Source organism: Nycticebus coucang, chromosome 16 (genome assembly GCF_027406575.1).
Source record: "Nycticebus coucang isolate mNycCou1 chromosome 16, mNycCou1.pri, whole genome shotgun sequence".
Lineage (NCBI taxonomy): Eukaryota > Metazoa > Chordata > Mammalia > Primates > Lorisidae > Nycticebus > Nycticebus coucang.
In genome coordinates, this window is record NC_069795.1 from 56,245,692 (window position 1) to 56,260,123 (window position 14,432).

Here is a 14,432-nt window from a genome sequence, read left to right on the forward strand (position 1 = left end):
CAATATTATGGTATAAGCATTTTCCCGTATCATTAAGTGCTCTTTGAAAAACACGAGTTTTTTTGCTAAATGATATTATGTGAATAAACTATCAATAATTCATTAAATTATTTGAAATCTTATGATGTTTTACCTTTTTTTTGCAACTATTATAGTATTGAGATGAATATTCTTACAAATACTTATGCACATCTCTTTTTGTTCCATAGAAGAAGTTTGTGGGAGGATATACTAGATCAAAACATACAAATATTTCTAGGGCTCTTATGAAACTGTTGCCAAATTTCCTTCCAGAAACCATGCACTAATTTGTATTCCAATATTCAATGCATACTCAACAACAAAATAGTTTGGAGGAAAAAACTGCCAATTCAGTTGTTGAAAATACCATTTATTTTTATTTGTATTTCTTTTATTTTTAATAACTGTTGTGCCTGTTCTTATATTTATTGTTCTCTCTATCCTTTTGATAGAGAGAAAAAGGGTAGATGCACCATGTCTTTTAAAAGTTGGAATCAACACATTTTTACTTTCAGTTTTTAAAAGATCTTTCCATATGGGTATTTACCAATTTTTTCATATATTTTAAAAATTATTTTTCTGATTTTCAGTTTAGTTTTATGATGGGTCTGTGAAGTTTTATATTTCTGTATAGTCAACAATCTTGATTATGCTAATAAATGTTTTCTCTAGTGTTTCTCACATTGATTTTATGTTAAGGGACTACCTCCTTATCTTGACATCAGAGGCATCTCTATTTTATTTTTTTCTATCCAGTCCTAGCTGTTTTATTCTTTCAGTTTTGGTGTATCACATGAGATACAGTATGACTTGTTTGTTCTAAAAATGTAATGATGTACTAATTATTTCAAAATCTGGAAGTTAACCTTAATATATTTGTGAAATATTTGAAAATACCAGGCATTTGTTGAGAGATGGGAACTGAGTCATGTGCTTAAAAAAATAATAATAAATATGATTTCACGTTGTTTTATGATTGCCTGATAAAGTATACCATGTCTCTAATGGCCTAGTATTTATAATTTTCATTGAAGAGGTCATTCTTCTCAAAAAGTGAGGAGGTTCTGTCTGCTAAAATGAATTTTCCTAGCTTATAGGTGGGTAGGCAGGGAGGGAGGGGGGTGGGGCCTTGGTGTGTGTCACACTTTATGGGGGCAAGACATGATTGCAAGAGGGACTTTACCTAACAATTGCAATCAGTGTAACCTGGCTTATTGTACCCTCAATGAATCCCCAACAATAAAAAAAAAAAAAAGAAATACTGTCTTTGCTGAAAATGTAGGACTGTGAATGTGTGCATATATGTGTGTGTGTGTTATATCTAGCAGTAGTTCCAGTGGAGCTGTAGGAAAAGAAAACTTCACTAAATGTCCTTTCCTGCTCCATTCTTCTGCCTTCTAATACACTTTCCTTTTGCTGCTTATCATAAAAAATGTCCCTCTTGCCTTTTTGTCCTCCAAATCAGGATCTCACACATCCAGAGTCCACGGGTTGGGTTGTATGAGGATTAAGGAGGTTCCTAGAGCATTCTCCTTGTGTGTGACACATATTTTTATGGAATGCATTAAAATTCCCCAGAAAATTTTGGATCTCCCTGGCCTCCCTAAGAATTTGATATACGTTTTCCACCAGAAACTCAAGGTAATTACCCTCAAGATTCATTAAAAATATAAACTAGATGAAAGTTCTTACTGGAAACAACAAACTGCCACCCTGGCTAAATTACTCAAAAGAAGAACTTAATTTTTAATTTGAAAAACTATCATCATGACAGGGATACCACTGCAACTGTCACCACCCTGTTACCAGGATGGATTCTGAGTGGTCACTGCTTCTTCACATCCTGTCTTTGATTCAGCATCCAGACTGGGTTAATCTGATTGGTAGAATTTATGATATAGCTGCAAAGGAGGCTTGGAAAGTAAGTTACTGGCATTTTTAGTATCTAGGATAAGAGTTACTCACCCTACGAGCAGGAATTCACACTTAGTAGACATCAAGAATGTCAAATGTCCTTTGCTAGATTGATACAGATGAACATTTAGTGCTTTTACAAGCATCTGGATGTTAGGTGACCAGATTTCTCAAAGTGATTGACAGTATCTTCACATACCATCTTGAGTTTCTCATTTAACAGATATTTATTAATAGAAATAATATCTTGTCCAAGGTTGCACTCTAGGTACTAAGATGGATACAACATACAAGAAACTCTTGATATCCTTGGAATACTGCAATTTAGTTGTGGAAGCAGGATTTATACCAATAAGATTGATTTCAAAAGATTGGCTTGGCCAACACAGTGGCTCATGCTGTAATGCTAGCGCTCTGAGAGGTTGATGTGGAAGGATCACTTGAGGTCAGGAGTTCAAGATCAGCCTAAGCAAGAAACCTCCCTTTCTACAAACAATAGAAAAATTAGCCAGGTGTGATGGCATGTACCTATAACCCAGCTACTCAGGAGGCTGAGGCAGGAGGCAGGAGGATTGCTTGAGCCCATGAGTTGGAGACTGCAGTCAGCTGTAATGATACCACTGCATTCTAATTGGGGTGACAGAATGAGATTCTGTCTCAAAAGAAAAATACTGACTTAACTGAAATATAAGTGCAATGCAAAGTAAGACATAACTGTTTGCTTAGTTTAGGTTTCCCCCCAAAGCAGAACCTAAGACACAGACTTAGGGTCTGGCTGTCTAATTTGGAGGTGGCCCCAGGAGGCAGGAGTGAGCGAATAAAGGAGAATGAATGAAAAAAAGAGGAAAAGCCAGTGTATGAGTGTCTGTCAGAGGTCATTACTATAGGCAAGGAGGGCTCACTGCTACAAAAGCATACAGAATAGATGTGCCCACATGAAAATCAAAACAAAAGTATTTATCCACTGGCCCCTGCATACCACGGATGAAGGGCTTTCCCCAGAGACAATCACTTTCCCACACTTCCAGCCTGCACTTGTTCACAGGTTAAGCAAATTTCCTGATATTGGAGGAATTCCCTGAGAAAGTACAAATGAGGAGGGCGTCGAGGGATGCCCATCCAGAGATGAATCTGAGCTTACAATGGCCCCTTCCACCACAGCCGCCTTTGACACTAGAAGTGGGTGCCTGTTACAACTCTTAATACGGATGATGCATTCAAATGAGAAAAAGTCACTGTAGGCTTAAGTGCTGGAGGCGGGGGTCCTTCCTTAAGGAGGCTGGACTCCAGCTGATCCTGGAAAAAACTGAGAGAATTTCTCATGCTAGACGTTTCCTAACACATCAAAATCCGGAGCTTTCCAAAGACTGGCTGTGCTGAAGACAGAAGTTATGTATTTCAGCACATGGTACCTCTGTTATTCAGTCTATGTTCTATTTCTCTTCTTGAAATAATTTACATTGAGGTTATGACGTTTAGGCATCTTTCAAAAGCTTGCCTAGGCTTTGACATTAAAAAATATTCCCTCAATCCAAGCAGCTTCGGAGTCCTAGAAATTCTGATAAAGTTAATACGAGTTATTTTAAAAATTTGTATGCCCAAAAAAAATAGCCCATGATAATTTAACTCAACGATAATTCTGATAAAATAAGTCACTATTGCTATCCCTCCGAATATTTGTAATCTTGCTTATAAGACAACTGTAAAATAAAAATTTTTAATTTCCTTTATATTTACATATTTTAAATATGTATTTTAAAATATTCTTTGTATTTGTATTATATACAGGGTGGCCATAAAGTTCGTGTGCAATTTAAAATAGTTTACTATTATCGCTTCTTGGCCTTTTGGTTAAGATGAAGTGTAAAATAGTTTGCTATTTTACAAATTGGCCTTTTGGCTGAGATGAAGTGTAAAATAGTTTGCTATTTTACAACCAAAAAAAGTTTACTATCATAAATTGCACATGAACTTTATGGCCACTCTGTATTTATGTATTCATTATATTTGGTAGCCAACAATTACGCATGTATCAAGATATGTATATTAATGAAAATGTTTCTAACTCAAGGTATAATGTGGGTCTATCGAGAGATTTATTTTCATTCATCTCATCTTACTTATTGCTGCCAATATGATCTATTCATTATATTGGAAGACATAAAACTCCCTTTCTCTTAAAATTTATATAATACATACTTTACCTAAACTAGTCTTGCATACTCCTGTTTTACTTCAAAGCCAGGTGTCTTCAGATTGACAAACAACTGATTCAAGAAGGCTCCCAGTGTAAGGCTGACTGGTCAGCTCCTTCCTTCCCTCATATTCTCTCACTCACTCTGAAATGTGCTTCTTTATTCACCCTGACTTCTCTTTTTCCTCCTTTGAACAACCTCTCTATGGACCACCAAGTTAATGACTCTACAGAAAGGCAAAGAAACAGCATGAATAACAACTCCCACGCCCGCACATCCTATTCATTCTCTGTTTTTTCTCAGGTCAGTGACACCCCTCTGGAATTGCTCTGGGCTCTTACCCCTCACTCCTTACTCTTTCATCAAACTCAGGCTACAGTTTTTTTCCCCAGAGATAATAACTGCTTAAGCATAAAGTTCCTCTTAGAGGCCCTTTGGATTTCCTTGGCTTCCCTAACTTTTGACAGTCTCCTGAGTAAAATCTCTACCTCTTTGCTCAATGAAATAAGATAATGCCATTGAAGGAAATTTGTAAACTATCAAGCAATGTATGAGTGTAGTTTATTGTCATCATTTATGATCTCCCCAAATCAAGCAAATCAGGCCTGATGAGTAATGTTCATGACATGTGCTTCCAAAAACAGAAAAATTCAAAGTTTCATGAAGTTTACTTTCCCATTCTAAAAGTATACATACAAATTGAGGAATATGATAGTCTATAAACATGGAAAACAAAATAATTATCCTAAATCTGACCGTCCATACTTAGCCTTTTTTTTTCTCCTGCCTTTTTAGCTAAACATATTTCCCTATAAATATGGTCATATTCCACCTACAATTTTGTCCCTGCCCTTTTAAACTAACATTGATAGTCTAAAAAGTTTTTCATCGTGTAAGATTAAATACTTTATTAGAATTTCACATAAGAAAAATGCCATCTGAAGCCTTTGAAGGTACTTAGAACTCCCCTTTATAACATCTATAAATTTATTCAGCTATTCTCTCTAATTAAAATTGCCTGTAATCAAAATCACTATTAAAAATAAATACATGTGCATTAAATAGGTTAATTGTATAGAATAGAAATTATTCACAATAAAGCTGTTACTTAAAAAATTACAATAAAAATACAGGTGTGTTTCTCCCTATGTGTGATTACATTTTAAATTACTTGATAGTGTGACAGAATGATTTATAGAAACACTGATTTGCATTTTGGCTTGTGCATTTTTTTTCCCTGCCCTCAATCCAGTTGTTGGCCTCAGATTTTGTATTTCCTTCCCTCAGATATACTTCCATGGACAAGTAGAAGCTACAAGAAGCAAAATTTGCTCCCCGTCTTGGATAAAAATCTAAATTCACCCAAGAGTTTATACACGGTATCCCCGGGAGGAACAGAAGAAAAGAAAGACCCTATGAAGGATGCAAGAGGAAAAAAGAAGGGCTGTTCTCTTGGCTGGGGAAAGGTCAGAGGTAGAGGGGCAGGTGGCCCTAGGTCAGAGCACATGCAGGGCAGGGTCTTGGGCTCAGAGTTACCTTGTCCCAGCAATGTCACTGAATCATCAGAATCCCTGAAATAAAAGGTCTTCATGGTCTGGTACAGGTTCCAGTGAAAACTAAGGTTGGCCCTAGGGTAACCAGAATGGCTTCCCCTTTGTGATTTCAAGAGAATCTGGTAATTTTGTAAGAACTCTTTCAGGTATGAGGAGTCCGAATAATCACAGACTGAATCTGTTGCCAAGCTGAAAACACAATGCTGCAGCTTCAGGTTTAAACTGGTTTACAGGACAGAAAAAAAAGGAAGTGTTTTCACCAAGAATATTCATATTCACTACACTTGTACTGCAACCATATCGATAGCAATTATTTTCTAAATAACATGTCCTATGTGATGTTACTAACCATTTTTTAAAAGGAAGGCCCCCCCCACACATATACAACAAAGTACTACTGCGATATTCTAAATCTGCGAGGGACCTCGTAGATCTAGTCCAACTTCCTCATTTTAAAGATTAAAAACTTGAACGTTGAGAAGGTGAGGTGAATTCCCCAGGGTCAGACTTGAACCTGGCATAGAATCTGTTATCTTCACTCGTAGGCAGTGTTCTGTGAGGTTTTGTAGCTGCCACAAAGTGCTAATAGACTGATGAGTTATCAAGTCCTGCCGGGCAGCCTTGTAGTTATCCACTCTATAGATACAGATGTTGCGTTGGATAATCACCATATGTTTACTTGTGATAAAGCTTAGCTTTATTGCAATTCACTTGAGATGGTGGGCTTTCAGGCTTGCATAGTTTACCGGAAGAATGTTGTAGCCAACCAAATCACGTATCTACCCTGGTACTTCACAGAACAGCAAGGAGCAAGTGCCATCATTATTATATCCTGTATAAAAATGTGAAAAACATATTATTCTTTCATCTGTTTCTTCTAGTGTCCCTACAGTGATTTTGCAAAGACACATTTTGACCTATATTTTTATTCCTTTTATAACACGACAATGGTGTAATTCAGAAGCAAAGAACCAGCAGAAATGACCACATAAGATGCAAAGGGTCAGAAATAGGGTGAGACAAAAGGAACGGCACACGTGCAACGGTTAGTTTTACCTAAGGATATGCAATAATACGACAGATTGAGATGAAATTGATGCTTTCACTTGTACACTGGATGGGAAAAAGCAGTCTGAAGTGGCGTAAGTGAGCATGGTTTATTGAGACACATACAGGACTGTTCTGCTCTTCTCTGTCGTCCTTTTGCACTCTGGTTAAACATTTGTTATGCATTTTATCACCATTTAAGCACTTTTCCTATTTATTAACTTAGAAGCAATTGAAGCAACTTTAAATTCCCACTCTGGGAAAATAAAACTGCCATTTGAAGAAAACTTATTTACTTTGATTTATTCCTATCGATACATTTTAATTCAAAAATATATTTTTCTGATTATACCTTTGTTCAATAATTGCAATTACACAGTATGGGTTTTATTGAAGGGATCGAATATAATTTTTATTTGGTAACCTCACTAAATTTCATATTTAAGATTTGGATTTTATTTATAAGAGTGGTTTTTCTCATTACAAAAATATAAATATGTTAACAGTTCTGTCTGGTAAATATTATTTTATGAAGTTACTAGGTTACCAATGTAGAAGTTAAAGTTCAGAAATAGGGATGTCAGAAGCAGGTGGCTGACCAGCTGCCCTGACAAGACCTCATAGGGTCAAAGGATGTTTGGGGAGTTACCTTCAGCTCAACATTGGGTCCTGAGCTGTTGAGAGACTAATAACTTGTACCCAGATTTGATAATTTCAAGGAAGTAATTTATGTTTATTAAATTCTCAAGGGACTGATCTTTAATATAACCCTAGATGCAGATTTACTGTTTTACAATGGTAGAAAGAACTTGGGCTATGAAGTTAGTAGAATTGGTTTCTGACTCAGACTCGCCACTATTTACCGTGAGGGTAAGCTACGGAATTTCTCTGAGACTAGATATTTGCACCTGTTAAATGCAACTGTTGCCGGGCTGAAGTGGCACCCACCTTTAGTCTCAACTATTCAGGATGCTGAGGGAGGGGGATCACTTGAAGCCAGGAGTTAGAGGACAGCCGAGGCAACATAGCAAGACTCCCACCTCTAACAACAAAAAATGCAACCGTCATGAGGATTAAAGTACATCTAGAGTACCTTGCACAAAACCTAGTATTTAGTGAATGGTGATTATAAAGATGAGCATGAGGATGGTAATGAACAAGAGAGGAGAAGGAGGAAGAAGAGGAGAAGAACATTCCTGGAATCACAGGGATCATAAGACTTATCAGCATTTTTTTTTACTGAAATCAAAGAGAGAATTAGCATTAATTAGAAAGCACTTGGTTAGTAGAGAGTCAGAGCAAAATAAATTAGGTAGAATACTATAAAAGCTTGGACCTTCAAGCTTTTATATTATTCAACCTTGTGAAGCTTCAACCTTGTGAAGATCAGTAAGCCCATTTCTACCCTGGGGATATACCTGCCCAGCACAGAGGATAGAATAATATTCTATTCCAGCACCCAGAATAATACCCAGTAAGTGGCAGGCCCTTAGTAAACAGGTAACGAATAGGTGAGCACTCCAACTCATGGACAGTGTTGAAAAGAGTGATAATTCCTTTATCTTTGGTTCATCTATCTCCAGACTCAATAGTTACATTGCTTCCTCCATTTCTCAGTAACGTGTTCAGTAATGTAATCAAGTGGCTCATATGTCTCTGTTGTATCGATCACATTTAGGCATTGTCTAATTATACTTAAATCACTTTATCATTTACTGCAATCATATTTCCAAATTCGATGAGTTCTGTCTCATAACTTAACATAGACTTACAGTGGAAACAGGCTAGATGATCCTAAAACTCATGTCTTCTTTTTCCTGGGAGTATGGCTAGATTACATTTCTCATCACCAACTCATTTGTGGTCAAATGACTGAATTTTAACCAAAAGAACATATGCACAAGTGTTATACATTTCTACTAAGCCTGGCCCATAACATCACCCTCTTTGCAATTCAGATCTCTAATTTCAGTTCAAATGAATGTAGAGAATCCAGTGTCCTAGTTGATGGTGGAGCCAATCAAACAAAAAATAACTGGGCTCAACACCTGTAGCTCAAGCAGCTAGGGCGCCAGCCACATACACCAGAGGTGCTGGGTTCAAATCCAGCCCAGGCCCGCCAAACAACAATGACAACTACAAGTTAAAAATAGCCAGGCATTGTAAGGGGGTGCCTGTAGTCCCAGCTACTTGGGAGGCTGAGGCAAGAGAATTGCTTAAGCCCAAGAGTTTGAGGTTGCTGTGAGCTGTGACACCATGGCACTATACCTAGGACAAAGGCTTGAGATTCTGTCTCAAAAAAAAAAAAAAAAAGAAAAAAATGCCTGGATCTCTGAATTACATGGAGCACAATTTGCCTCCCTTCTGACCATCACATGCACACACATGGGCCCCCCCCACTGGACTGTGATGTAAGAAATACTCCTTTATTATATGAAGTCACTGAGATTTGGGGGTTATTTTTATAGCAGTTAACCTATCCTAACCAAATTAATACTATACTCATCTTACTATAGTAACTCCTTTAAAATTATATACATTATACATACAATATGTAGAGAAATTGGAGTTCATTTTTGTCCTATATTCCACATTTTACATGGTCACACAAACACAGCCTCTTTCCTCGTAGTCACCCATGTCATACCAAATCAATCAATAAGCAATCAATCCTGCTCCTAAATCTCTATATCTTTCTATCCCTGCTACCTATACTTTGTTTATTAGATCCTTGGTTTTCCCACCTGGATTACCGAAATAGTGTCTCATATTTTCTCCTTCCCCTCACTTTTCTTATTCCCTCAATTCATAAGAGTAGTCTTTCTGACACAAAAATCCAATTTTGTTTTTTGCACAAAATTCAGTGACTCCTCAGTGACTCCTGGTTAATGTCTAAAGAAATTAGCTTTCTTTTAGAATCTCTTTGTTTGCTTCTCCTCATCACGCACCCTAAACTATTATATCTCAATGGTTGCTAAGTGTGAGTTTAAAACACCTAGAATTCCAGGCATTATTGAAAAGAGTTCTGGAATCCACAAGTGCTCCATTCATTATATGTTGACTGAACAAATGATATGACTCAACTATGTATGTATTACTGCCAAGCGAGTTAAACTACGTAATGGATGAGCAGATATAAGCTATTTTTATTAACACCATTTTCCAAATTTAGTTGCTATTGTGATTAATAAAATAAAATTTGACCTGAATGTAACTGTATTTGAAATATTTCTCAATTATAGGATGGTAAAATACCACTACTGTCGTGTGCATAAAGGGCTCAACATTTTGATGTTTAAAAGGGGTCCACACTGGAATATTTGGGGATCACTGCTTGACATTGCAAACTATTTGCAATTCCTTGAATGGACAGTGACATTGATTCTGCACATGTGGAGGATTCTGTGGCTTGGCTTGTTTAACCTGTGTGCCTTTCTGTGCCACAGAGGCTAGAAAGCTGTCTTTCCCACCTTTGGCAGGCAAAGTTCTGGATGCTCAAAACAGATGGACTAATCTAAGATTTAGAAATTGAAAATGGGGCTGAGGCCATTTTCCTGCTTTTTTATTTTTATTTTTTTTGTAGAGACAGAGTCTCACTTTACCGCCTTCGGTAGAGTGCCATGATGTCACAGGACTCACAGCAACCTCCAGCTCTTGGGCTTCCGCGATTCTCCTGCCTCAGCCTCCCGAGCAGCTGGGACTACAGGCGCCCTCCACAACGCCCAGCTATTTTTTGGTTGCAGTTCAGCTGGGGCTGAGTTTGAACCCGCCACCCTCAGTATATGGGGCCGGCGCCCTACTCACTGACCCACAGGTGCCACCCCATTTTCCTGCTTTTTGAGCTTTTTCTTTACCAGCAAGCAATTTGGTAGAGATCTTTTCCTATAGCAGAATTCTTGTGTCCATTTTCTGGCTTCCTGAGTAACAGGCAGTCACAGCATTAGGGATGACTTCCTGATCCTCATCCGTGGTTGGCAACATGTTCTTGGACTGAATAATTTCAAGAACCTACAGCTCACAGCAACCTCAGTGGTGGCCTCATTGGGAGTCTTCTTGGAATCATTCCTGGTGAGCCAGCCTATAGTCTGTTCTGGCTCTTTCATAATTTTTTCCTAATTATCTGTGGATTTTTACCTAAATCCTTTCCTTCTTAAGATGACTACATTGGTTTCTGTTTCCTGCATTGAACCTGGATTGATGCAAGCATTGGAAAATATTTCTGTAACATGGAGCACACGTCCCGTCCTCCCCACCCTTGTCCTCTTCTTGTCCTCAGCTCAAGTGTCTTCTTTTCCAGGATGTCTTTACCAACCTCCTCAGCCAAGTCAAGTACCCTTCCATTCTGTTCTAGCCATAACCCTATGAGAGCACTTCTCATTATACGAACTCCTAGTAATGGTCAATTATTTGTCTATACAAGTTAATTAATAAAGTTATATTTTATTAGTCACTTGTTCCCAGGTATGTGCACCATAAGACCTTACAGAGTAAATGAATGGAGAAACAAATGGGAATAATAATTAAAAATGAGTAGTCATCCCATAAAGAAAGAAATGCAGCAGCATGAGAGAAGATGTATAGTTTTCTTACAAAATGAAACAGTGTATGTTTCAACAACATATACCATGTGCAAGTACATGTAAAATAAGGCAGAGCTGAAACTCTATGCAGGTGGGTATGTTCTTCTTAGTCCTCTAACAAAGAGATCCATATTGGTCTAGACCATATGGCAATTTTTTTTCTGTAAAGGGACAGATAGTAAATATTACAGGCTTTGTGAGTCATACAATCTCTGTCACAACTACTCAACTTTGCCATTTTCTCAGGAAAGCAGCCACATACACAAGTAATATATATAATGGATATAGTTGTGTTCCAATAAGCCTTTATGAACATTGAAATCTGAATTTCAAATAATTTTCATATTTCAAAAAATACTAATATTATTTTGATTTTTTTCAGTCATTAAACAATATAAAAACCATATAGGGGGTGGGAAGAAGAGGGGGAGAGAAAGCAGATTTGGCCAGCAGGCTGGTTTAGAAGATCAAGGAAAAGTCTGAATTTACAGTTGAGAATGCACTTTTTTCTAGGATGAGTTTAAGAACTTAATTGTCCAACCTCGTACCTTGTGTACATTTTAATTTCTTCCTATATAAAGTGAGGATTATAATATTACTTACGTTAAAACATGTTACTGATGTAATTAACTTTCATATAAAAACACTAACGTCTAAAAGGCTTTGAGACCTTGAAGACAGGCTCAGGTCACTTGTAAGTGTCTTTAAGTTCATAAATATGGAATATTTTAAATGTTTGATAGCTAACATCTCATGACAAGGCCTTGAAGTTCTACACATATGGTAAAAATGCTAGTAAGCAGGGCAGCACCTGTGGCTCAAAGGAGTAGGGTGCCAGCCCCATATGCCAGAGGTGGTGGGTTCAAACCCAGCCCTGGCCAAAAACTGCAAAAAAACAAACAAAAAAAATGCTAGTAAGCAGTATGTGGTAAGAATTCTGTCTTTCATTTACAATATGAAAGGTAAAGAGACAAAAATAATATGTGGATGATTACTGCTCCATTTTTGTTCTCAGCCACAAACAGAGCAGATGTCAAGAGACTGTAGTCTTACGCATTACACCTGTTGTAGTTTCTAGAAGACTTTTCTTGGAGTTTTTAAGAAAACTCATGAATTAAAGAAGTGGAACCTCCAGTTCACAGGTGAAAAAGTCTTGGGCACAGCACTGTCCCATGACAATTCACAGCAGGACTAGAGTGGTCCCTAGCCTCTGAATCCCACTGCAGTGCTCTTCCAACTTTAAGAGGATTTAAAAAAATTAGGCTACTGTGTTTGATAGTAAAGATTAAATCTAATCCTGAATTTATTTTTAAATTGTGTATGTCTTCTTGAGTTGCAAAGGATTTAACTTTGTTATATAAAACATATAGTTTTATGTTTTATCAACTTTATGTTATATAAAACACAGATATAGCTGTAATTCTTTAAAAGGTCTCATGGTTCATCTTTCACTGATAATATTACTCATCACGCCAGGTCCCAAGAGATGAAATTGAGAGGGGAGAGGGATGAAGACTCTGTGACCTCTAGAGTATGGAGGAGAGTAGATCAGAAAGAGCAAACCAAGAGAAAATGGTTCTTGCCACCTAGTGGGCAAGCACCACCAAGCTTCCTTCTGCTGCTTTTCTGCTGCATTTGTGAAATTCAGGAATGATTTCCCACTGCTTTTAGGCATTCCAGTCTCTCACTTTTGCCTAAAATCACCAAACTATACTGAGCTCTGGACAGCTTCACAATAAAAGGCCTTTTTCTTCCATCCTATGTTTAAATAATTCCACACAGCCTCTCCTGATGTTTGCATCAGGAACACCTCTACTCCCACATCCAGGCTCCGTATGTAACCCTGCTCTGTTTTCCCCCATATATTAGGCCCACTTGCATACTATGTAATCAACTTATCTACTATATTTATTGTCTACTGACTACGTAAAATAGTCTACTACTTTAAATTGCACATGAACTTTATGGACACCCTGTATTTCTCCCCTCAGCCAGAACAAAGCTCCATAATGGCAAGGATTTTTGTCTGTTTTGTTCTCTGACTCAAGTACATGCAGCCATGCTTTACATGTAGTAGGCACTCAGGAAATATTTGTTGAATTAATAAATGAATTGGAGAAAATGAAGAATAGGGAATTAGAGACATACTGACATTTTACATGGTTAAATTTGAAAAAGACTTGGACAAGGGACAGGTCCTAGTAAGGTGGCAGGATCCCTTGAGCCATGGGGTTTGAGATCAGCCTGGGCAAGAGTAAGACCCCTTCTCTAAGAGAAATGGAAAAATGAGTCAGGCATTGTGGCCTGTAGGTCCAGCTACTCGGGAGGCTGAGGGAGGAGGATTGCTTGAACCTGAGAGTTTGAGGTTGCTGAGTGCTAGGCTGATGCCTTGGTACTCTAGGCCTGGCGACAGGGTGAGATTCTGTCTCAAAACAAACAAACAAAGAAACAAATAAATAAAAAGACTTGGATAAAATGCACAAAAAGATTGGGACAATAGGCTCATAAGACAACAAAGAAGAATATTTAGGTGCTACTGCATACCAGGGGTAACACTAAAGGCTTTATACTCATTACCTTATTTTTCTCACCACGGCTATTATTACCCTCATTTTACAGATACCTTGTCCAGTTTCATACACTTTGTGAAAGGTGGAGTCAGGATCCCCAAACTGACATCCATCTGACTCCAAAGCCCATGTGTGTAACCCTTGCTGTGCAGCAGACTATCTGAAGCCACCTCTGTGAGCTGAGAGTCCTGATGGAGCCATCTCAGCATATGAACCTCACTTTATTAAGGTTGCTAAAGGGACAGGTATCTTTCCTGGGATGCTTGGAAATTCACGCCGAAGAGATTTTGCTTTCCTGGATTATAATCTCTAAATTTACTACATAAGGATCTCCTAAAAACATCTTTAAGTAAAAGGCAATTAGCATTGTTCATCCACTAATCAATCTCTCAAACCACAGAACTTCAAATATCAAAACTTGTCATGTTGCCTGACCAGTAGAAAATGGCTTAGCAAACTAAATACTTGCAGATCCAACATCTTACAGGCGGCAAGTAATTTGCCTTCGTGGCTCAGCTGTCTCTATGCCTGTAACTACCCATGGGTCAGATA